Source organism: Schistocerca americana, chromosome 1 (assembly GCF_021461395.2).
Source record: "Schistocerca americana isolate TAMUIC-IGC-003095 chromosome 1, iqSchAmer2.1, whole genome shotgun sequence".
In the NCBI taxonomy this organism is placed as follows: domain Eukaryota; kingdom Metazoa; phylum Arthropoda; class Insecta; order Orthoptera; family Acrididae; genus Schistocerca; species Schistocerca americana.
The window spans coordinates 185,799,777-185,825,473 of NC_060119.1; the positions used below are offsets into that span (position 1 = coordinate 185,799,777).

General features: G+C 44.5%; 1 protein-coding gene across 3 annotated transcripts in view; it reads right to left on the minus strand.

Annotated features, from left to right (window-relative positions):
- Nucleotides 1-25,697, minus strand: part of LOC124555517 (protein yippee-like 2) — a 609,150-nt gene that overhangs the window by 104,610 nt on the left and 478,843 nt on the right. The gene's annotated exons all lie outside the window — the stretch shown is intronic.

The window sequence follows — 25,697 nt, forward strand, 5'->3', positions numbered from 1 at the left end:
AAAAACGTAAATACATCGATCAGATCAGCAATCTGGTCACATGCATCCACATGATACGTAATACACGAAAGTTTTTGCGATAAAATACTCGTATATCTATGCCACAGTGTATTACGGGGTGTAGTCTATACAATGAGATCGGTAGTTTATAGGTATTTCAGCTATTTTTTTTATAATCATATACCACCAAATAAAATAGCAAACAGTTCCACATTGTTGCGTCACCATCCATCTGGCTAGCAAGTTCACGCAGTAAATCATCTACCAGCCTCAGCAGTCCTTTATCATTTTTTTAAATGAAGAATAGTTCTTGTTTACGCATCATAATTGGAACTATTGAGCAGTCACAAGTTGCACGTAACTTTTTCTTTAGTTTTACATATTTCACTAGACCACTGCGAAAACCTTCAGAAGTTACGTAGCCGATAGCCACACGTTACAAATACCTGGCTCTGTATAGCGCCGCCATCATACATAAAGGGTGGCCGTCAGCTACGTAATTTCGTTACGGTTGAGTGAAACGTAAAAATAAAGAAGTAGTTACATGCAACCTGTGGCTGCTCTACAAAAACGCCTGCCTTCGCTTAACGAATCACAAGCGAAATTCTGCATTCCTCAGTTCACAGTAGAGTTTAACCACGCACTTCCTAACGCTATGTTATCACACTTCACACTGACTGGATGGTACGAACCACTTCGTTTGGCAGTCACTCGTTAAATAACCGATAACCCGCGAAGTTGATTCGTGTCTCCATAGCACATCAAATGTTAAATAAGGTTAATTTGATTACTATTAACGAATGAAAATAAGCGGTTTGGTGCGCAGACAGGAGGAAAATATTCCATAGCTTTCACTAGAACAGCCAATCATACCGCACGTAGCTTCTTTTGCACACTTTCGCATGAGTTCCGGTGAAAGATAAATCACACAGAAATTTAAAGGCTGTCAGTTCAATTAAATACCAAGGGATCACAATTGCGAACAGCTTACCCTGGAACGATCACACAGAAAATGTTGTGGAGAAGGCAAACCGAAGACTGCGTTTGACAGAACACTTAGAAGACGTGGTGGATCTATTAAAGAGACTACCTACTTTACACTTCCCCGTATTCTGCTGGAGTATTGCTGACCGGCATGGAATCCTTGCCAAATAGGACTGACAGAGTGTAACACTATAGTACGATGGCCAGTATTTCTCTTCTGATTAATAAAATTTTGTATGAAGTGTAATCTGTGTAATATGTGCTCTATGATATGTTTTGTCTTTCTCACATAATCTCTTTGGTTATCTTTAGAATTGAATAATTTTGTTTAAATAATTTTATGTTGAACTGTCAATGTGTTTTCCAACAGGATAACGCTCGCCCAGATACCGCTGTTGTAGTCCAACACAGTATCGTCACGTTGCTTTGCCCTGCACGATCACCAGATCTGTTTCCAATCGAGCATGTCTGGGACATCATCAGACAACCCCAGCGTCATCCACAACCAGCATTAACCGTCCCTGTGTTGACCGACCAGGTGCAACAGGCATGGAACTCTATCCCGCAAACTGAAGTCCGACACCTGTACAACAGAAAGTTGCATGCTTGCATTCAACATTCTGGCGGTTACACTGGTTATTAATATACCAGCATCTGAAATTTGCAATGACATACCTCACGCTTATATTAACCTATGATCTTGAAATTTCGGGGACATATTTGTCTAAATATCATATTTAAGTGATCAGCATTGCATTAATCTACCGGGTGATCAAAAAGTCAGTATAAATTTGAAAACTGAATAAATCACGGAATAATGTAGATAGAGAGGTACAAATTGACTCATGCTTGAAATGACATGGGGTTAAATTAGAACAAAAAAAAAATACCGAAGTTCAAAAAATGTACGACAGATGGCGTTTCATCTGATCAGAATAGCAATAATTAGCATAACAAAGTAAGACAAAGCAAAGATGATGTTCTTTACAGAAAATGCTCAATATGTCCACCATCATTCCTCAACAATAGCTGTAGTCGAGGAATAATGTTGTGAACAGCAATGTAAAGCATGTCTGGAGTTATGGTGAGGCACTGGCTTCGGATGTTTTCTTTCAGCATCCCTAGAGATGTCGGTCGATCACGATACACTTGCGACTTCAGGTAACCCCAAAGCCAATAATCGCACGGACTGAAGTCTGGGGACCTGGGAGGCCAAGCATGACGAAAGTGGCGGCTGAGCACGCGATCATCACCAAACGACGCGCGCAAAAGATCTTTCACGCGTCTAGCAATATGGGGTGGAGCGTCATCCTGCATAAACATCGTACGTTCCAGCAGGTGTTTATCAGCCAGGCTGGGGATGATGCGATTCTGTAACATATCGGCGTACCTCTCACCCGTCATGGCAACAGTTTTTTTTTTGTTCTAATAAAACCGCATGTCATTCCAAGCATATGTGTCAATTTTTACCTCTACAATATTCCGTGGTTTATTAAGTTTTCAAATTTATACCGACTTTCTGATCATCCGGTATATTAATTATTTTTTGGTGTTACGATATTTTTTCCATCAGTGTAGCTGTTAGTTTTTATAGGGCTTTCATTAATTGGTAATATAGTTACCCACTGTACCGTTTGTATGTGACCGTCATTCACCTCGAAGTTGTCGGGGGCGGGGACTGTTGTGTGAAAGGTCATAGCCGGCCAGCACAGGACAGAACCCGCTCCGGCCAGCAACGCAGAACGACTTCCGGGAGGCGCGTGAAATATGCAGCCGCGTATCGAGCGCCCGTGGATCCCCTGCGAGGGCTGGTGTGCCGTGACAGCCCACCGCTGGGCCGCGCCGGTCACGCCAAGGACTCGCCCACGCGTCCCCTCGACCCTAGCCTGTCCTCTGCGCCCCATCACTCTATTCTGACGCGGGTCCTAACAAGGGGCTTCTCTGTTGCCACACGCTACTGCCACCACACCACGACTCTTCAATCATGCAAGATGACCAACACGGGGCAGCGACGAATGGCTCTAGCGCAGCCGCTCCCATCCTGTTGGTGTTTATGTGGTGTCACCGCCAGACACCACACTTGCGGTCCATTAGTATACGTCGGACCCGCGTGTCGCCACTGTCAGTGATCGCAGACCGAGCGCCACCACACGGCAGGTCTAGAGAGACGTACTAGCACTCGCCCCAGTTGTACAGCCGACGTTCATAGCAATAGTTCACTGACAAATACGCTCTCATTTGCCGAGACGATAGTTAGCATAGCCTTCAGCTACATTTGCTACGACCTAGCGAGGCGCCGTATTCAATTGATAATATTTATTATGTGAAGCATGTATCATCAAGAGCGATGTTCTACAATTGTGGATTAAAGTTAAGTATTACATCATCTACGTACTTTATTTGCAATTCTCAAGACATTGTCCCGTTCCAGACCTCGCGCCAGTCAGCGTGTAATTAAACGCGTGCATTTCGGCCTCCTCTAGAAACAGTGTTGGCTCTTCTGCCAACACTACAGTTTACGCGTTGGTGGAGGGAGAGGCATAAAACGGAAGTTTTTCGATTTTAGTTCAACTAATAAAGAAACATACTCTGACGAAAATGTGAAGTGTTACACCATGAACACCTTGTTAGAAGACTACCAAGCTGGTAAAGGGCTCTGAGGATATGGAAACACCGCGCGAAACGAATGCTGGAAAGTATCAGTTTGATTACTTTTAAAACCCAATGTTAAACGTGGGTCACTACACGTATAGTCTTCCCAACTCTGAGAGAAAAATTTTTAGTAGCTTTACTTCCAATGTTTACAGACGACGATACTTTAACCTTTCGTTCAATTGTTTTAGTTACGAATCGCTAGTTTGTTATTAGCATAGATCACGTAACCGTAACGTTTATTAATCTAAGTTAATGTTCAAAACTTGTATTATGTTTCAAATTAACAACGTCAGTTTATTGACAAGAATTATTAATAAATAGCTTCACTCATACGATCTCATTCAAAGAAGTTCTTTAAATAGATGTCTAAGTAGGATTCCCGCTAGCATCAGAGATGTTAGATAATATCCTGACACTTTCGGTAAATAAGTTATTTCTATTTAATATCCGCAAACTGTCATTAATTATGATCACTAGTCGCGTTGTCTTAAGGGGTAACTAATACCACTTATCTTTCAACATTTTAGAAATAGGGGTACAACATTTGAAGTTTAGTTCGGTGCTAAATTTCTTTGGGAGTATTGGCTGACATACCAGGGGTAATAGTCTCAGAAGCGTTGGGAACCATTGCTCTAGAGAGAAAGGACACTACGCGATTTGTAGGTACACAGAGGATAAATCTTCTGATAAAGCTGGAGTACTTCAGCTTTCGGAGTAAATCTCTCTACACGTTTATTTGAAGGAAAGCAATGGAACACAGAGAATGAAGTTTACTGTCTTCGAATCTGAAACGTGCTAATATAGCAGATGTTTATGAAATTACGGTGACAATAGGAAAATCATAACCGGTACAACAACAGTTTTTAAGCCTTTGCTGAGGACCAATCTGGCCGCATACACGGAGTCAAAAAACAATGTGTCAAACATACAGTATGTGGCTGATTGTAGAGGAAAAGGCTGATGGTTCCGTGAAACACACACACACACACACACACACACACACACACACACACACATACACACCGATATAATGATGGAGCACACGGAGGAAGGGGGAGAGGGGGAGGGCAAGAGAAAGGAAGGGGAAGGGGGAGGGAGAGGGAGAGAGAGAGAGAGAGAGAGAGAGAGAGAGAGAGAGAGAGAGAGGTGTTAATACAGTGCCTATTGTTAATACCTGAACACGTAGCGATAACCAGAAAAGGTGTAATTCGCGTTTTGTGAATATTCAAACAAGCAGTAATCCACAACACGATTATCAGTTTTGTTACCGCTTAACGTGCAGGATCTAGTAATAAGATTTCACACGGTAACAATGAATCTTGTCAAATGCAGAGTCCGCCCAAGCAAATTATAATTAATCGGAAATCTGTGGGACCGGCAACGTGACAACGGGCGCCTGCAAACATAATGTCTGCAACCCGCAGCACACAAGCGCATACTCCCAACACTGACCGGCATGTTTCTACAGTGAAAACGCTTTTGTTATCACTAGAGCCCGGATTTTATGCAATACCAAATTAAGAAATATGTACCCAAAATTAGTGAAATATGTAACTAAGTGTTAATGAAGTAATTATATGTAAAATAAAAAATTTCATTTTTTTGCTAGAAAATGTCAGTTCACAGTAGGCTACTCAAATATCTATGTTAATTCTCTATCTGTCATTTCTTCTACAAGGTACTGAAGTACATGCGCCTCTTATTCAAGTATTTAATTCATACTGGAACTGTATGTACGATTAATTAGAAAATACTTTTCTCAATCGTCTTTCGCCATGCATTGTCTTCTGTCTGACAATATGGTTTTACAAATAGAGAAGGCTAGCTCAATGACGCAAGAAGTAAACAGCGTTCATTTATACAAAGGAATTGTGCTACGAATAATATTCTCAGGAGGTTCTACAATTTTACTATTAAATAATCGAGACAAATTAACAAGATTTGAGTATCTAGGGTTCTTATTCAGCTCAGACTGCAGGTTACTAGAAACTACACCTCTCGCTTCAACTGGTGCAACACCGATCTACCGAACTGCATCTTCCATTATTACCATAGCCTCTTGGAGTGGCATAGTTTACGTCTCCAGTTTCTTAACACTATCAGGAAGCCAGCTGAAGTGACTTGCGATGTGTGAAACTGAACTGAGCACTTTAGAACTGTTAAATGCTGGCTCACAGACACTGCAGGATCAGGAGAAAAGTTCTCCATCACAGACTTCACAGCTTAAAACTGCTTACTGTAGATGATCACTGCTTCAATCCAAGTTGCCCACCTTGTTATCACTGGCTTCGGAGGCAGAAGTACATCAGGGAGCTTCTGCTTATAGCGTTGTACACGATAAGCACATTTCGCTGCTGATATCGGTGTATTTATTTCTGGGAAATGATGTCTGGCTGTCTCTACCACTCGTTGCAACGCATGAGACGTACTTGTAAAACGCGCTAAGTCTGGATAAAATGCATTAAGCAATTTCCTCGCTGTCAACATTTATGGAACTGCATCTGTCTATGACAATAAGACCCTCTCTTCTTTCATGCCATTTGACCACTGTACCTGAATTCCTTCATTAATGAATCTAGCAACTGTTCATTACTTGTCGTCTCCAACGGTTTACAATAAAATAAATAGGGTTTGATGCTGCCTCAAAATCGAACTTGCTCACAGTTAGATTAGCGATGAAACGACCTACAGCATGTGTTATCTGATGACCAGAAATCCATATACGTGATTTGCGAATAGCAGCCCCGATTTTTTGTCGTCAGGAATGTTGCCGTTGCAGTAATTCTGTAAGAAATGTTTTAATCCAGGTGCCTGAAGATTGTTCCACATTATGCGCCCTGCAACCAGTCCGAAACATAGTTCGTTGTAAAATTCATTATCAGATAATGTAGGTCCCTCATTGTAGGCTGTCCCCTCAACTGTGAAGTAGAATCCGTTGTTTATTCCTAATATGAAGACAGCTTCATAAATGTTGTACAATTTGAGATTTCATCGTACATCTTGTAAGTTTATTAAAAGTTTGGCGAAGCCCTTTTTTGCCTTCAGTGCTTATAAACTGTCACTAGAAATACATGTTTTCAGCTCTGATGACAGCGAAGATGCAACCGATGCTGTGGTTAACTTAAATGCAGCTGACTGTTACATACTGCGAAGCGTCTGAGAACAAGAAAGGAAACGGTCTAAAACGAGTCACTTTTGTCCGCGTCGAACTTGAGCAATTTAGCTTTGACAGACACAATGGTAGAACTTAATTTTTTTGTGTTTTTTAGCTATGTATGGGAATCTATGCATTGTACGGGCTTTCATTCAGTCTTGGTGGAAGAAAATGGTGCTAAAAACGGCGAACCTAATAATTACGACTTTGCAAGACGTGACCCAAGCGGAAATTTAATACACTAGGTAATCAAAAGTATGCGGACACCAGGCTGAAAATGACTTCCAAGTGCGTGGCGTCCTCCATCGGTAATACTGGAATTCAACATGGTGTTGGCCCATCCTCAGCCTTGATGACAGCTTCCGCTCTCGCAGGCATACGTTCAATCAGGTACGGGCAAGTTTCTTGGGTAGCCCATTCTTCACGGAGTGCTGCACTGAAGAGGTGTGTTAAAAGGCGCTGCAGTCTGGAACCGCAAGACCGCTACGGTCGCAGGTTCGAATCCTGCCTCGGGCATGGATGTTTGTGATGTCCTTAGGTTAGTTAGGTTTAACTAGTTCTAAGTTCTAGGGGACTAATGACCTCAGCAGTTGAGTCCCATAGTGCTCAGAGCCATTTGAACCATTTTGAAGAGGTGTGTCGATGTCGGTCGCTGAGGCCGGGCACGCAGTCGGGGTCCCAAAACATCCTCAAGGTGTTCTATAGGACTCACGTCAGGACTCTCTGCAGACCAGTTCATTACAGGGATGTTATTGCTGTGTAACCGCACAGGCCGTGCATTATGAACAGGTGATCGACCGTGTTGAAAGATGCAATCGCCATCTCCGAATTGGTCTTCAACAGTGGGAAGCAAGAAGGTGCTTGCAACCTCAATGTAGGCCTTTGCTGTGGTAGAGCCATGCAAAACAACATGGGGCTGCAAGCCCACTCCATGAAAAACACGACAACACCATAGCACCACCGGCTCCCAATTTAACTATTGGCACTATACATGCTCGCAGATGACGTTCACCGGACATTTGCCATACCCACCACCCTGACTTCGGATCGCCAGGTTGTGTACCGTGATTCGTCACTCGACCCAAAGTTTTTCCACCGTTCAGTCGTCAAATGTTTACGCTCCTTACACCAAGCGAGGCGTCGTTTGGCATTTACCGGCATGATGTGTGGCTTATGAGCAGCCGCTCGACCATGAAATCAAGCTTTCTCACCTCCCGCCTGTCACAGTACTTGCAGTGGATCCTGATGCAGTTTGCATGGTCTGGATAGATGTCTGCTTATTACACATTACAACCCTCTTGAACTGTCGGCGGTCTCTGTCAGTCAACAGACGAGGTCGGCGTGTACGCGTTTGTGCTGTACGTGTCCCTTCACGTTTCCACTTCACTACCACATCGGAAACAGTGGACCTTGGGATGTCTAGGAGTGTGGGAATCTCACCTACGGGCATATGACAAATGACACCAATCAAAAAAAGTTCAAATGTGTGTGAATTCCTAAGGAACCAAACTGCTGAGGTCATCGGTCCCGAGACTTACACACTAATTAAACTAAGCTAAACTAACTAACGCTAACGGCAACAAGCACACAGGCTCATGCCGAAGGCAGGATTCGAACCTCCGGCAGGAGGGGACACCCAACCAACTGACTACGTTCGAAGTCCTTTAGTTCCGCGAAGCGCACCATTCTGCTGTCACGAACGACTACTGAAGTCGCTGATATGAAGTACCTGACTGTAGGTGGCATTAAAATGCACTTAGTATAAAAAACGTATGTTTTTGGGGGTGTCCGAATACTTTTGATCACATAGTGTATTTTATGGAAGGTGCTGTCACGTTATGTTCCTGACAGCTTATAGTGAATTTACGGTGAGAAGTTGCAGAAAATTATTTTTAATATGCAAATTAAGTGTTTTAGCGCCCACGTCCATTTACTATATTATTTTTTGTAGTCACGAGGAAGAGGAGGATGTCAGTTGATATTTTCTTGGCGGAGCTTTCGCTTCTATGCAGAAAAAGCTGTGTTTAATGCTTTCCAATTATTTTGTTACAGAGTTTGAAGCCACAAGACTGTCAATAAGCAATAAATACAGCTGACTGGATACAAAATGGAAAGCAAATACATTGTATTTATTTTCCATCGTGTGAGATTGTTTCCTGAAAGTCTGCCTGTTCTTTTTGTTCCGCAGTACAGCGCGGGAAATTACGCAAACTGCTTCCGTCTTAGTGCCCTCAGTTACATCAAGTACGACGCGAGAGTTCACACGACAACAGTAGCAGCCGTAACACATGCTAGCTAGCGCGTGCGTCGTATTGCTCTATCTCGCGGGTGAGCGTGGTGCACAGAAAACAATCTGCACTATGTGTTATTGTAATTGGACGGATATTTCTCTGTAAGTGAGAACTATAGAATTGTAAGATATGTCCATATATACTATTAAATATCAAAATATGGGAGAATTATGTGAAGCCGCATATGAATGTCCATCCGAATATGGGCTTAAAGCACATAACTAGTTGCGCAAGATGAATCCCAACTCAACAGACAAAATTTCGGTGACTTGTCAGGGGCATTTTTTTGAGTATTTTCCTGTAAGAACACCGTGGTTTCCACTGGCCCGTTACAGAGTACTGATGTACTTACGGTTTGTTCGTTTTGTTATCTCTGTTACCTACGTTTCAACGAAAATACCTCCACAGCAGTGAAAAATCGTGCAATATGCTATCGCCAAATCGTAAAACACAAAAAGCCTCAGACACATGAGAAAGAACTGTGGTGTACTTTTCGCCGCTAAGGGAATAGCTCACTGTAACGTCATTCTGGGTCTTTTCCACTGCGTTCAGTGAACCCATACGCGAAGCACAAATCGACCGACTCCCGGTCCGTACACTTGTCCATACTGCTGAGTATCACTTTTAATGTACAACTAATACTGCTGGAAGAACAAACCCTAGATAGAACCAAGCAGAAACCGCATAGTAAACTGGGCGATACTGTTCTCGGCAGCAAATATCTTGTGTGAATGGGACACACTTGACTATTGCCTGCTGGATTTTGTCTCCAGATCAAAGCCAAAATCGTTTTCAAGTACTTGGGAGAAAAGCAACTGAAAGTGTCTCCCTGGGCAGGGAGTAGTCCTGATATGAACCCAATTGAAAATTTGTGGGCTATTGTGAAAGAGAGGATAAGGAAATTTACAATAATCACCAGACAAGATCTCATGGAGAAACTAGAGGAAATCTGGTACCAGGACAATGATATTAAAATGTCATGTGAAAAGTTAATAAAAACTATGCCAAACAGGATAAATTTTGATTAAGAACAAATGCATCCATAGATGGTATTGAATGTACAAATATAATCTGTATGTGGATGTAAATGTGAAATAAATGTAAAGTTCTGGCAAAATGTCTTTAGTCTAATAATTCCAACACGCCTGCAGTGGCTTATAAGGCGCTTGTCCACCGAGTCTTTAATATTCTTCATCAGATGACATAGAGAGCATCCAATGAAGAACGGCGCGTTTCCACAAGGGACCGTTTAGTCGGATAGAGAAAGTTACAGATATGTTCAACATACTAAGTTGACAGACATTACAAGACAGGTTTTGTGCACCACGGAGATTTTTACTATCAAAAATTTCGAGAAAGCACTTGACGGGTAGTATCGGACAACATATCACTTCCTCCCACATAGATCTCGCGTTTTAACTACGACGAAAAAAACTGAGGCTTACCGACAGTCACTCTTCTCACGCGCCATTCGCGACTGCAACAGTGTAGGGGTGGAGAGGAGGGTGGAGGGAGGAAATCAGTTAAGGGGAGGTTTACTATCTTTGGCCCGAAAGAAAGCATGTTCTTTGCGAATTTTTTTCTCGGGATGTGTTACAGATATCAATGTCAAGTTTGGTCAACATGTTTACTGATATATCCTCTACAAACTGGAATTTTTTCGACCGGAAATGTCGAAGAGCAAAGGCGGAAGTACCGTCGGAACGAAACAGTATTTCGATGTAGACCTCCACGTGCGATATGTCACAGGTCAGCCGGCTCGTCTGAAATCAAAATTGAGTTGACGTTAGCGAAGTATATAAGATTCTTTAGGAGTTGTACCTCGCTTAAGTTATTTGGACCACAGGAAACAAAATTGCGGTCATTTGAACAAAAAAATAGGTTTTTTTCACCGATTTTTCGACTTCGTCGACTAAGTAAAAATATTTATAGTTGATGGATCGGAATAAAAGTGGTACAACTGCTAGACAATTTAGTTAGCTTCGTCGGAAACGAAGAATCATGCCAATCGGTGTAGTAGATTTGAAGTTACGATACCGCGCGATAAAAAAAAAAAAAGCCCTTTCGAGAAAAACGCGTTTCAAGTTTTGACTACATATAAATGCAATATTAAGCACGTTCAATCTGCTATTCCAGGTCCATAAACTAGTCCTTCCTCTTCCTCACAGTGGGCGTTCTGCTCGATCTGGGCCATCCTGAGCTGCTCCAGAGCCGCTCGTACGGCCGGTGACAAGAGGTTTTCGGCCGCTTCAATCCGGTGGTCGATGCTTGGGAGCTAACTTCCAAACAACAGCCCAGTAAGCCGGCAATCGCTGAGCATTGCCTGTCTGAACTCCACAGCACGGATTATGACCAAACTAAAGTCCTGGCACAGACTTCCAAATACCGGGACTGTGTCATCAAAGAAGCCATAGAGATCAGTGTAAGGGAGCCACAACTAAATCGTGACAGCGGTTACATCCTTAGCAAGGCGTGGGAACACGCGATCACCCGGACTAAAAAGAAAGATATTTCCCAGAGTGTATCGACTTTGGGGGAGGAGGGAAGAATAACGAGAGCGGTGCCGGCAGACCCTCCTGAACGAGAAGACCTAGGACGCAGCGCCCAGACAGCGGGAGAACGGACGCTGCACCTCGACCGCTCGCGGGGCGCGGACCGCACCGACTCATAGGAAGCGCCTGAGGGATGAGCAGGACCAGGATTGTCCTATATATACCGACGCCGGTCCACCTCAGGTCGCTACATCAGCGCACCTGATGATGGCAACGTGGTCGACGGCCGAAATATTGTGTCCTATGCACACTCATACCAGGCTGTTCACCCGAGATTTATTTCGTCTTAACTTCCAAGCCCATACGTTCAAACTTTCATTTGAATTTTGTGTGTTCCCTCTCAATCAACAGTACAGTAACTCGTCTTCCGAAAGAATAAAAAATGGCGCGTGAAAAAGGCCGATTTCAGGCAGGTGCATTTTTTTTGTTCAACCACGAATAACAAACATTTCCGTTCCGTATTCGGAAAAACCGTTTCGGAGGTGGATTCTAAACACATTTATGGATACAAAAACGCAATTTTTAAAAAATCGATTTTTTGAACCAAAAGATAGTAAATCTCCCCTTAATGTTACGAGGAGCACCCTCAGCCACGCATCATGAGGTGACTCGCACAGTATGGCGACAATAGATGTAGATAAGTGACGAACGGCGCTGACGTTCGACAGGCCTTCTAGTGCCTATACAGTTTTCTTAGGCAAACGGGAACGCCAGCACGTGGTGTGTGTGTGTGTGTGTGTGTGTGTGTGTGTGTGTGTGTGTGTGTGTGTGTGTGTTCATACACCGCCATGGCGTGCACGGAGCTGCCACACTGCCGGCAGAGCGCCCAGCACGCTATAACTCATCGTGGCTGTTCCGCCTCGCGGGCCAACGACCTGCCTGCGCTGTTTGTCCTAGCAGCCTAGCGTTAACGGGACGGTCGCGTTAAGTGCCAAATGCGACGCGGTTCGGAGCGCGTTGCAGTAACACAGAGTGTGTTGCCCCCTACTACAACCTGTCACCCGCTTGTCACACATAATGCCCTGCCTCCCGCACTTGGGCCAAGAAGCGTGCGTAGTTGCGTTTTCGTGACGATCAAATGGTGTTCGCGGCAGTGGAAACCACAGTCGGTGCCTGTCTCGAATGTTCTATGCTGACTGCCAGTGCCAAAAGGGATCACGAAGGGAGAGGGAACAGTGGTGGGGCCGTCAGAATAAGAAGCAGCTCATTCCGGTCACAGTAGCGTCTTCCTTCTATGTTTACGCTCTGCAGATCAGAATCTAATCAAATTTGCTAGCACTATCCCGCCTGGTAAGTGATTAATACAAAAGCACATTCCTCCCGGATCCCACCCATCAAAACCGCGTCGGTAAATCTGTCTGGGGTGAGACGTTAAGGCTATGGACTCTCATTCGGAACGTCCCGGGTCCATATCCCCGTACAGTTAACTTTATTTTTCCGCCTTTTTCTTGCATCGCGCGCTGTGGCAGCATGATACTTTTTCAATGACACGACCGATTTCCCCCCCCCCCCCCCCCCTGCTTGCAGATACACTACTGGCCATTAAAATTGCTACACCAAGAAGAAATGCAGATGACAAAGGGGTATTCATTGGACAAATATATTATACTAGAACTGACATGTGATTGCATTTTCACGCATTCTGGGTGCATAGATCCTAAGAAATCAGTACCCAGAACAACCACCTCTGGCCGTAATAACGGCCTTCATACGCCTGGGCATTGAGTCAAACAGAGCTTGGAAGGCGTGTACAGGTAGAGCTGCGCCCATGCTGCTTCGACACGATATCACAGTTCATCAAGAGTAGTGACTGCCGTATTGTGACGAGACAGTTGCTCGGCCACCATTGACCAGACGTTTCCAGTTGGTGAGAGATCTAGAGAACGTGCTCGACAGGGCAGCAGTCGAACATTTTCTGTATCCAGAAAGGCCCGTACAGGACCTGAAACATGCGGTCGTGCATTATCCTGCTCAAATGTAGGGTTTCGCAGGGATCAAATGAAGGGTAGAGCCACGGGTCGTATCACGTCTGATATATAACGTCCACTGTTCAAATTGCCGTCAATGCGAACAAGAGGTGACCGAGACGTGTAACCAATGGCACCCCATACCATCACGCCGGGTGATCCGCCAGTATGGCGATGACGAATACATGCTTCCAATGTGCGTTCACCGCGATGTCGTAGAACACGGATGCGACCATCATGATGCTGTAAACAGAAACGAAAAAATGACGTTTTGCCATTCGTGCACCCAGGTTCGTCGTTGAGTACACCATCGTAGGCGCTCCTGTCTTTGATGCAGCGTCAATGGTAACCGCAGCCATGGTCTGCGAGCTGATAGTCCATGCTGCTGCAAACGTCATCGAACTGTTCGTGCAGATGGTTGTTTCTTGCAAATATCCCCATCTGTTGCCTCGGGGATCGAGACGTGGCTGCACGATCCGTGACAGCGATGCGGATAAGATGCCTGTCATCTGGACTGCTAGTGATACGAGGCCGTTGGGATCCAGCACGGCGTTCCGTATTATCTTCCTAAACCCACGGATTCCATATTCTGGTAACAGTCATTGGATCTCGACCAACGCGAGCAGCAATGTCGCGATTAAACCGCAATCGCGATAGGCTACAATCCGACCTTTATCAAAGTCGGAAACGTGATGGTACGCATTTCTCCTCCTTACACGAGGCATCACAACAACGTTTCACCAGGCAGCGCCGGTCACCTGCTATTTGTGTATGAGAAATCGGTTGGAAACTTTCCTCATGTCAGCACGTTGTAGGTGTCGCCACCGGCGCCAAACTTGTGTGAATGCTCTGAAAAGCTAATCAATTGCATATCACAGCATCTTATTCCTGTCTGTTACATTTCGCGTCTGTAGCACGTCACCTTCGTGGTGTAGCAATTTTAATGGCCAGTAGTGTACATTCCAAAAACGTGCGTTCTGAAATATTGCCGAACTGTATAAAGCATTACAGGGGAACTGACAGTACAAGTAGCGGGGAGAATTCTTTTCTCGTGCAGCGAGTATCTGCCGGCTGGCAGTGAAAGGCGGGAGGGAATCAGCTGAGTGCTGGGTAGGTGGGCTGGCTCGCTGCGGCCTTTGACAATTCCTCTCGCGCCGACACTGCAAGGCCTGAGGCAGGAGGGGAGGGGAGGGGTGCGTCGGTGTGGAGTGGGGCGGACTATTTTAATTACTGTCTCTGGCGGGCGAGGCGCTGCTGAGCCGGTCAGAGGAAAGCGCGGAACAAAAGAGGAGCGCCACGGCCGGCGGCTCTCGCAGCTGCTTGCGGCGCGGGCATTAAGGAAGGAGTGCAGCAGGGAGGCAGCCGGGCACTGACTGTTCTGTCCGTCCTTCCGCTGGGCCCAGCGGCGAAATGAGAATCTGGCCGGCCGGAAGCTGAGGAGCAGCGGTCTGGTTGCAGGAAGCGCTTATTTCACACCTGCCTTTGAGAGGTCAGACAGTCACTTGTTCTCGTTAGGCAGGTAGCGAAGACGAATAATGAATGCGGACTGCCAGTGGGCGTGTGCCAGCAACACGTGCCACACACTCTCTCTCAATGGCGGCCTCTCTGAATGGCAGAGTAGCGATCGCCGGCATTCCTTCATAGCGGGTCAGGATGTACGGCGGAACGAGACTATTGGCTACGTTACACGGAGATACATCACTGAGTAATGAACAGCAGTTCATTAATCTGTCTGGGACACAAAAATTTACAGAACTACAATATGGTGCAAAGTGACCGCTCGCTCAGAAGTGTGTGTGCATTAACAACGGTATGGAACTGTGGGCCCGCTTTTATGCAAAAACACTTTATTTACTTATTTCCAAAGTACTTTCAGCGACAAATATCGCCATCTTCAGTGGGTTCTTTGATTCTAAAACATGCAGAAATAACAGACTTGTGGAACATTGTAAGACATCATTACATGTGTATTGTTTGGTACCAAATATTGTTTTTTGTGAATAAAATGAAATTACAATTAAATGAACACCCTAGCTGCAAACCGGCCGAGAGATAGAGCGTCTGCCATGTAAGCAGGAGATCCCGCGTTCGAGTCCCGGTCGGGGCACACATTTTCAACTGTCCCCCTTATATCAACGGCGGTTTGCAGCTAGGGTGTCCATTTAATTATCATTTCATTTCTAGCAAAGCTGCTTGATCATCACGGTAACTGTTCTTTCGGGAACAGATACTACCGTCATTATATTTTTGTGAATAATTTCATAATACCTTATTTACTATACGTCACAGTATGGCTTTACAATTGTTGACCTGTTCCGGCATATTGTCTCACTTTTTTTTAGCGTTTTTCTCGACATGCATCATGTCATCTGCAGCTGTGGAGTGGCTGTCAGTAAACGAATACAAAAACCTGTATGTCTACGTTATTTAATTGGGACTGCCGTAGTGTAGTGGATACAGTTTTGGCATGTACTCACGTTCGCTGGACGGCTTGCAGCTACTTTTAGACACGGAAAGAACTTAACTGTCGCACTTTGTCTGTAATCCAAAACTTTATTCCATCTTGCTGCTTGCGCACGTCGCGAGAATGCATCACTATTGCGAGAATGTTCCGGGAAGTGTGTGTGTGTGTGTGTGTGTGTGTGTGTGTGTGTGTGTGTGTGTGTGCGCGTGTGCGTGTTCCTGTTATGTGTCAGTTCTTTTAAAGTGGTAAAGAGTGTGTTGTTGCAAAGTGATGCGTTTTCGTTGATTAGGTTTCTTGTCTTACACTAATATCGAAAGTGATCCACGCATCCTGAAACGCAGCAACAGTTTATCCCTAAAACTGACAGTAGAAGAAAATTATTACATACAAAAGGCTATATTGTGAGGGGAAAACCGGAATAAATAAAAACACAACATTTTGCAACAACACAATATCACTCTAGACATAACAAAAGTCGTCAGAAGTTCCGCTATAATTTTCAAATCCTTTTCGCAATATGCGAAACATTTCTTGTGACACGCGCGTACAGCATGATGGCGTAATGTCTGGCTTACCAACAAGATGTGAAAGTTATGTTTTTGTGTGTGAAAGTAGCTGCAAGATGTCCAACGAACGTTAGTACATGAAAAACCACGTAACAGCCTAGTACACACCAAAACTGTATCCACAATACTACCGCAATCCCGATCAATTTGTATGTGATTACTAATAGCCACTCGTAAAGCTGCAGATGACACGACGTACGCAACAACGTAGAAAATATGTCGGAAACAGAGGCAAGAGTTCGTAAACCATGTTGTGACGTGTAGTGAACACGGTATTACGGAACTATTCACAGAAAACAATATTTGGAACCAAACAGTACACATGTAATAATGTTTTACACTGTTTTATATATAAATGTTGTTTCTGCATGTTCTAGAATCAAAGAACGACGTACGATGGCGATAACTGCCGCTGAAACTAGTTCAAAATGGTTCAAATGGGTCTGAGCACTATGGGACTCAACTGCTGAGGTCATTAGTCCCCTAGAACTTAGAACTAGTTAAACCTAACTAACCTAAGGACATCACAAACATCCATGCCCGAGGCAGGATTCGAACCTGCGACCGTAGCGGTCTTGCGGTTCAAGACTGCAGCGCCTTTAACCGCACGGCCACTTCGGCCGGCGCTGAAACTAGTTCGGGAAGTAAATAACAGAAGTGTGTTTGCATCACGGCGGACCCACAATCTCATATTATTGTTGTTGTATGCAAACAAGGGTCAATGGAAGAGTTTCAAGATGAAGTTATTAGTGTGTACGTTGTTCGCGAGCCACCTGCTGCCAGTTTTCTTGCGAGCACTATGGGGCGCTCAGGTTCAATGGGAACGGCACTGCTGCTTGTTCGTGACAGTCCTCACACAATAAACAGGCGATGGCTGGCTGCTTCTCACCTAAATGCTGTGTTGTCAGAGAATACTTGGTTCTGACACGGTATAACAAATTTTATAAGTAGCGGCTACGTAAATCTTTTTTCTTTCCTCCAGTGTATTTCATCACGAATGGGAAGATACGAATGTATGCCTTGGCGCATTATAAATAAGATATTGAAGTGGAAACGAAATAAAGTTAACTTAAATAACAGAAAGGATGAGAAATCAACTGAAATTTTACAATTCTGTTAACTTGGTATGTAAGTGCGTTGGCGCGGAGAGCGAGAGAAGCTTCTGCCAGTCAGTGGTGGCGCGCTCTATGAACAATAGCATCACACACGCGAAGGCGAAATGACTAGTTAGAGCCCCAACAAGAAGCAGTACCCAAGAGAGCGAAAATTAAGATCTGGAAGTGAAAATTTCATATTCATCTCACAAGGGGAGGCCGCCAATTGTGAAATTCAGATTCGATTCATACTGCGCATAATAAAACCTCATGGCCAGAGGTGTAATGTGGCAAAGCACCAAGATTCACTTCTCAGCCGTCGTCGAGAAAATCGACAGTTAAAAGAAACCGTTGCGGTGAAATACTCTCGACGATTAATAATTTTCTACAGCGTCGTGGCGCAGCGGTAAGCGGTCGGGTTCGTAATCCGAAGGTCGCCGGATCGAATCTTGCGCCATGCAACTTTTTTTATTATTAGTTTTTTGTAATTCAAATATATATATATATATATATATATATATATATACAAAGTATTAATGAATTGCTTGTGCATGTTGGTGAAGGCGGATCGCTCTCCAATTGTGCCGCCTCCATTTTTCCGTTTTTTTTTTTCAACAGGGTGTACCAAAGCTCTCCCGTCCGCACTGATTTTCGACAATGTTATAAGTTGCGCTAGGGACCGCATCTACCTTCTTTCGAAGTTAGCAGGCAACTACGCTGTTATGCGGCGGCTCGTTTCGGCCCATTCAACATCTGTCATTCAAGTGTAACGAGCGAGTAACGGAGTTTATATTTCATACCTGCCACAGCAAATTTGTGTTCGTGGGGGTCTCTATTCTAATTCGAACGTTTGACTTACGCTACACGTATCCGTTTCGGAATATCGTTTCTACGTCTTCCGTTAACTATACGTGGTTATGAAGACAATTAATAACATTTGTGAAATACAACTTTGTTTGCGGAAAACATAATGATGTCGCCAGTTTTTCCACGACAAACGACTTTCAACAACTTATTATATGCATAATTGTCGCAACTGATTGGCGGGAATTTATATATATATATATATATATAAAACAAATACTAAAAAAAAGGTTGCATAGCGCGAGATTCGATCCGGCGACCTTCGGATTACGAACCCGACCGCTTACCGCTGCGCCACGATGCTGTAGAGAACTACGAATCGTAGAGAGTATTTCACCGCAACGGTTTCTTTTAACTGTCGATTTTCTCGACAACGGCTGAGAAGTGCATCTTGGTGCTTTGCCACATTACACCTCTGGCCATGAGCTTTTATTATGCGCAGTATGAATCGAATCTGAATTTCACGATTGGCGGCCTCCCCTTGTCAGAGAAACTTTCTATTCACCCAACATCCTTGTAGAGTAGGAAAAGATAGTGAACAATGAAGAAATACTGTGAGTATGTCGTTACTCTTGTTTTGTCTTTGGCTTCTAATGGACATAAAAGAACACCACACCAACACATGTAGTACCAAAGCAGATGAAGTCATACAGAGTATCATAAGCATCAATTACGAACTGAACAAAAGAATTTGAGACATTCTTTTTCACGTCACTTTGACGCAGTACAGGTTTGGCTGTGAGGAATATTTCAGAAGTTCGGTCATGCTGCCCCTTCGTGGTCGACCTTGCATAGCAAATCTGTAGAGATTACATACGAGTGTGAGTCAAATGAAAACCTTAAATTTGTAATAACAAATCGAAATTTCGCGCCATTATCCTGTAAGCTGGTAAGCGTGCTACAAACAGGTTGCAGAATGGGCTGTAGGTGGCAGCATAGTGCAGATGCACACATACCGTCGCAGTATCAGTATAAAGATGGCCGCCTCTCTTGCGACTTGCACCAGGGAAGAACAGCGTTCTGTTATTCGGTTTTTGCGTAGTGAAGGTGTGAAACCTACTGAAATTCATCGACGAATGAATGTTCAGTACGGCGATGCATGTTTGCCACAGCAGCAAGTTTAGGAATGGAGTAGGAAGTTCGCAAATGGTGTGACTTCAGTGGAAGATGCTCCTCGTCCAGGTCAGGCACAACGAGTTGTGACTCCACAGAACATCGCAGCAGTTGAAGCCATAGTGAAGGATAACCGCCGAGTGTCACTGAATGACACTGCAGCACGTTTACAGATTGGTCATGGGTCAGCACACCACGTTGTGCATGATGCGCTCCAGTTTCACAAAGTGTCTGCAAGATGGGTGCCACGGCAGCTTACTCCTGAAATGAGAGAAGGGCGTGTTTATGATTGTGAAGAACTTCTTCAGCGCTCTGAACGAGGTGGTGATGACTTCCTTGCAAGAATCGATACTGTGGACGAAACCTGGGTTCACTTCCACCGACCGGAAACGAAAAGAGCGAGCAATGTCACTGAACAGATAGGGGGAGTTTTAGAGCAGAGAATGAGTAACATATTTCCAGTTCCAGTATCGATGAAGCAGTCGTCGTTTTTGGATATAAGCATAGGACAACAACCGGTTGAATTTATTCCGCGAGAAACTGTAGCTGTTCTCAAAGCCAATGGTGGTCCATCTCGTTGATAACGAATAAATATTGTATGTCAGGTGTTCGTGTTATTTTGTCCACCCTCTCTATTACGAAGAAATTCAAAACTTTTGATATAAAGGAAAAGGTACAAGAAAACAGGCAGAAGCCGATATCCCATCTGTTACGAATGGAGGAGTCAATATTGTCAGCAATGGCAATTTACTCTGCAATGTAAAATGATGCATTAGAAGACCAGCAATAGATGGAAAGACCAAATGTAGTTGCAACAGACACAGCAAGGCCTATGCATGGCAGAAGAAGAAGAAGAAGATGATGATGATGATGATGATGATGATGATACTACCCAACCCGTTGCACTACTAATCTACACTACTGCCCATTAAAATTGCTACACCAAGAAGAAATGCAATTGATAAACGGGTATTCATTGGACAAATATATTATACTAGAACTGACATGCGATTACATTTTCACGCAATTTGGGTGCATAGATCTTGAGAAATCAGTACACAGAACAACCACCTCTGGCCGTAATAACGGCATTGATACGCCTTGGCATTCAGCCAAACAGAGCTTGGATGGCGTGTACAGGTACAGCTGCCCATGCAGCTTCAACACGATACCACAGTTCATCAAGAGTAGTGACTGGCATATTGTAACGAGCCAGTTGCACGGCCACCATTGACCAGACGTTTTCAATTGGTGAGAGGTCTGGAGAACGTGCTGGCCAGGGCAGCAGTCGAACATTTTCTGTATCCAGAAAGGCCCGTACAGGACCTGAAACATGCGGTCGTGCATTATCCTGTTGAAATGTAGGGTTTCCCAGGGATCGAATGAAGGGTAGAGCCACGGCTCCTAACACATCTGAAATGTAACGTCCACGGTTTAAAGTGCCATCAATGCGAACAAGAGGTGGCCGAGACGTGTAACCAATGGCACCCCATACCATCACGCCGGGTGATACGACAGTATGGCGATGACGAATACACGCTTCCAATGTGCGTTCATCGCGATGTCGCCAAATACGGATGCGACCATCATGATGCTGTAAACAGAACCTGGATTCATCCGAAAAAATGACGTTTTGCCATTCGTGCACCCAGGTTCGTCGTTGAGTACACCATCGCACGCGCTCCTGTCTGTGATGCAGCATCAAGGGTAACCGCAGCCATGGTCTCCGAGCCGATAGTCCATGCTGCTGCAAACGTCCCCATCTGTTGACTCAGGGATCGAGACGTGGCTGCACGATTCGTTACAGCAATGAGGATAAGATGCCTGTCATCTCGACTTCTAGTGATAGGAGGCCGTTGGGAGCCAGCACTGCGTTCCTTATTACCCTCCTGAACCCACCGATTCCATATTCTGCTAACAGTCATTGGATCTCGATCATCGCGAGCAGCAATGTCGCGATACGATAAACCGCAATCGCGATAGGCTACAATCCGACCTTTACCAAAGTCGGAAACGTGATGTTACGCATTTCTCCTCCTTACACGAGGTATCACAACAACGTTTCACCAGACAACGCCGGTCAACTGCTGTTTGTGTATGAGAAATCGGTTGGAAACTTTGCTCATGTCAGCACGTTGCAGGTATCGCCACCGGCGCCAACTTTGTGTGAATGCTGTGAAAAATTAATCATTTGCATATGACAGCATCCTCTTCCTGTCGGTTAAATTTCGCGTCTTTAGCACGTTATCTTCGTGGTGTAGCAATTTTATTGGCCAGTAGTGTAAATCTTCAGCCGTCTGACAGAATTACACTGTTATCGGCAAACCTCACTTCTGTTTTATTTTCTCTCTCTCTCTCTCTCTCTCTCTCTCTCTCTCTCTCTCTCTCTCTAATCTGTAATTCCTCTGCCAAATTTGCAATTGCTTTCCTTTACTGATTGCTATACGCTCTGATTGTGTATCATGTGGCATAGAATAAGAAACCTGTCTCGCTCACTGAACTGTTGCTTCCCGCTTACGTCATTCGACTCTACTGCAATATGCTTTCAGCACAATTCGCAGGTAAGCTGGTTCCGCCACGTGATTTGAACGTTCTGGCTTCCTCGCAACACGCTCGCGTCTATAAAGTGTTTCGGCTGTTCGCGTCGGCTGCTCGGCTGGCGGAATTCTCCCCCGCCGGCGCGCCGCACATTTCCAGGTAGCGGCCAGCTCAGGCTGTTTCCACGTAAAACTGCATCACAAGTGAACACTTCGCCGGAACGCGTGCCGCGACTCCCACAGCCACGCCGGCCAACTCTGCTCTCCTTAGAAGAATCGCGCTCCCGAGCAGTGCAATTTACCGCAGAAACCCACATGAGAAAACACGCCATTAAAAACGTGTTCTACGAAATCGACTAGTGCAAGGTTTCGTAATTGCTGTTTCCCCGAAGATCAATTCTCATAACGGCATATTACGATGACGTCCAAAAAAACCAGAAGATTGTGGCGAAAAACTGGAGCACTACAGCAGCAAAAGTCTCTGCAGAACTGAATGCGGACTCGCCAACCCTGTCCTCACCAAAAGCACGCGAAGGGAGCTCCATAAGCAGTGAATTGCAGGGCGAATGGAATTTCGAAACCATTCATCAGCGACGCAAATGCCCGTAACACAAAAACGTGGTACAGAAGCCATAAAACCTGGTCTGTGTAGCAGTGGAAGAGTGTCATTTGGACGGATAACTCTTGTTGCACACTGTTTGCTACTTCTGGCCAAGTTTACGTCCCAATAGTGAAACATGACGGCGGTTCGGTGATGATTTTCGCAGTCATGTCGTGGTATTCCAAGAAGCACCGTGGCTACTCTGCGTGGTCGAATTACTGCCAAAGATTGTGTCGCTATTTTGGCTGATGAGGTCCGTCCCATGGTAGATTGCGTGTTCCCCAGTGGGATGGCCGTGCGGTTCTAGGCGCTACAATCTGGAACCGCGCGACTGTTACGGTCGCAGGTCCGAATCCTGCTCCGGGCATGGATGTGTGTGATGTCCGTAGGTTAGTTAGGTTTAAGTAGTTCTAAGGGGACTGATGACCTCAGAAGTTAAGTCCCATAGTGTTCAGAGCCATTTTGAACCAGTGGGATGATCCGGTGTTCCAAGACGATAGGGCCGCTGTTCACAAAGCTCGCATCGCCCACGAATGGTTTTGTAAACAGCAGGATGAAGAATTGTCGCGTCTCAGCTGGCTGCCACAGTCGCCAGATTTCATTGTTATTGAGCCTTCGTTATCCACTCTGGAGAGAAGGGTAGTGATCGCGATCCATCTCTACCATCGTTATCTGAACTTGCCAAAATTTTGCACGAAGAATGGTATAAGATTCCCTTGGAAACCATATAGGACCTGTGTATGCCCATTCCGAGACGACTGGAAGCTATCTTGAATGCAAACGGGTTTCCTACACCGTATCATTATTATTTTTTTTTTTTTTTTTGTCATCAGTCTACTGACTGGTTTGATGCGGCCCGCCACGAATTCCTTTCCTGTGCTAACCTCTTCATCTCAGAGTAGCACTTGCAACCTACGTCCTCAATTATTTGCTTGACGTATTCCAATCTCTGTCTTCCTCTAGAGCTTTTGCCCTCTACAGCTCCCTCTAGTACCATGGAAGTCATTCCCTCATGTCTTAGCAGATGTCCTATCATCCTGTCCCTTCTCCTTATCAGTGTTTTCCACATATTCCTTTCCTCTCCGATTCTGCGTACAACCTCCTCATTCCTTACCTTATCAGTCCACCTAATTTTCAACATTAGTCTATAGCACCACATCTCAAATGCTTCGATTCTCTTCTGTTCCGGTTTTCCCACAGTCCATGTTTCACTACCATACAATGCTGTACTCCAGACGTACATCCTCAGAAATTTCGTCCTCAAATTAAGGCCGGTATTTCATATTAGTAGACTTCTCTTGGCCAGAAATGCCTTTTTTGCCATAGCGAGTCTGCTTTCTATGTCCTCCTTGCTCCGTCCGTCATTGGTTATTTTACTGCCTAGGTAGCAGAATTCCTTAACTTCATTGACTTCGTGACCATCAATTCTGATGTTAAGTTTCTCGCTGTTCTCAATTCTACTACTTCTCATTACCTTCGTCTTTCTCCGATTTACTCTCAAACCATACTGTGTACTCATTAGACTGTTCATTCCGTTCAGCACATCATTTAATTCTCCTTCACTTTCACTCAGGATAGCAATGTCATCAGCGAATCGTATCATTGATATCCTTTCACCTTGTATTTTAATTCCACTCCTGAACCTTTCTTTTATTTCCATCATTGCTTCCTCGATGTACAGATTGAAGAGTAGGGGCGAAAGGCTACAGCCTTGTCTTACACCCTCCTTAATACGAGCACTTCGTTCTTGATCGTCCACTCTTATTATTCCCTCTTGGTTGTTGTACATATTGTATATGACCCGTCTCTCCCTATAGCTTACCCCTACTTTTTTCATTATCTCGAACAGCTTGCACCATTTTATATTGTCGAACGCTTTTTCCAGGTCGACAAATCCTATGAAAGTGTCTTGATTTTTCTTTAGCCTTGCTTCCATTATTAGCCGTAACGTCAGAATTGCCTCTCTCGTCCCTTTACTTTTCCTAAAGCCAAACTGATCGTCACCTAGCGCATTCTCAATTTTCTTTTCCATTCTTCTGTATATTATTCTTGTAAGCAGCTTCGATGCATGAGCTGTTAAGCTGATTATGCGATAATTCTCGCACTTGTCAGCTCTTGCCGTCTTGGGAATTGTGTGGATGATGCTTTTCCTAAAGTCAGATGGTATATCGCCAGACTCATATATTCTACACACCAACGTGAATAGTCGTTTTGTTGCCACTTCCCCCAATGATTTTAGAAATTCTGATGGAATGTTATCTATCCCTTCTGCCTTATTTGACCGTAAGTCCTCCAAAGTTCTTTTAAATTCCGATTCTAATACTGGATCCCCTATCTCTTCAAAATCGACTCCTGTTTCTTCTTCTATCACATCAGACAAATCATCACCCTCATAGAGGCTTTCAATGTATTCTTTCCACCTATCTGCTCTCTCCTCTGCATTTAACAGTGGAATTCCCGTTGCACTCCTAATGTTACCACCGTTGCTTTTAATGTAACCAAAGGTTGTTTTGACTTTCCTGTATGCTGAGTCTGTCCTTCCGACAATCATATCTTTTTCGACGTCTTCACATTTTTCCTGCAGCCATTTCGTCTTAGCTTCCCTGCACTTCCTATTTATTTCATTCCTCAGCGACTTGTATTTCTGTATTCCTGGTTTTCCCAGAACATGTTTGTACTTCCTCCTTTCATCAATCAACTGAAGTATTTCTTCTGTTACCCATGGTTTCTTCGCAGCTACCTTCTTTGTACCTATGTTTTCCTTCCCAACTTCTCTGATGGCCCTTTTTAGAGATGTCCATTCCTCTTCAACTGTACTGCCTACTGCGCTATTCCTTATTGCTGTATCTATAGCG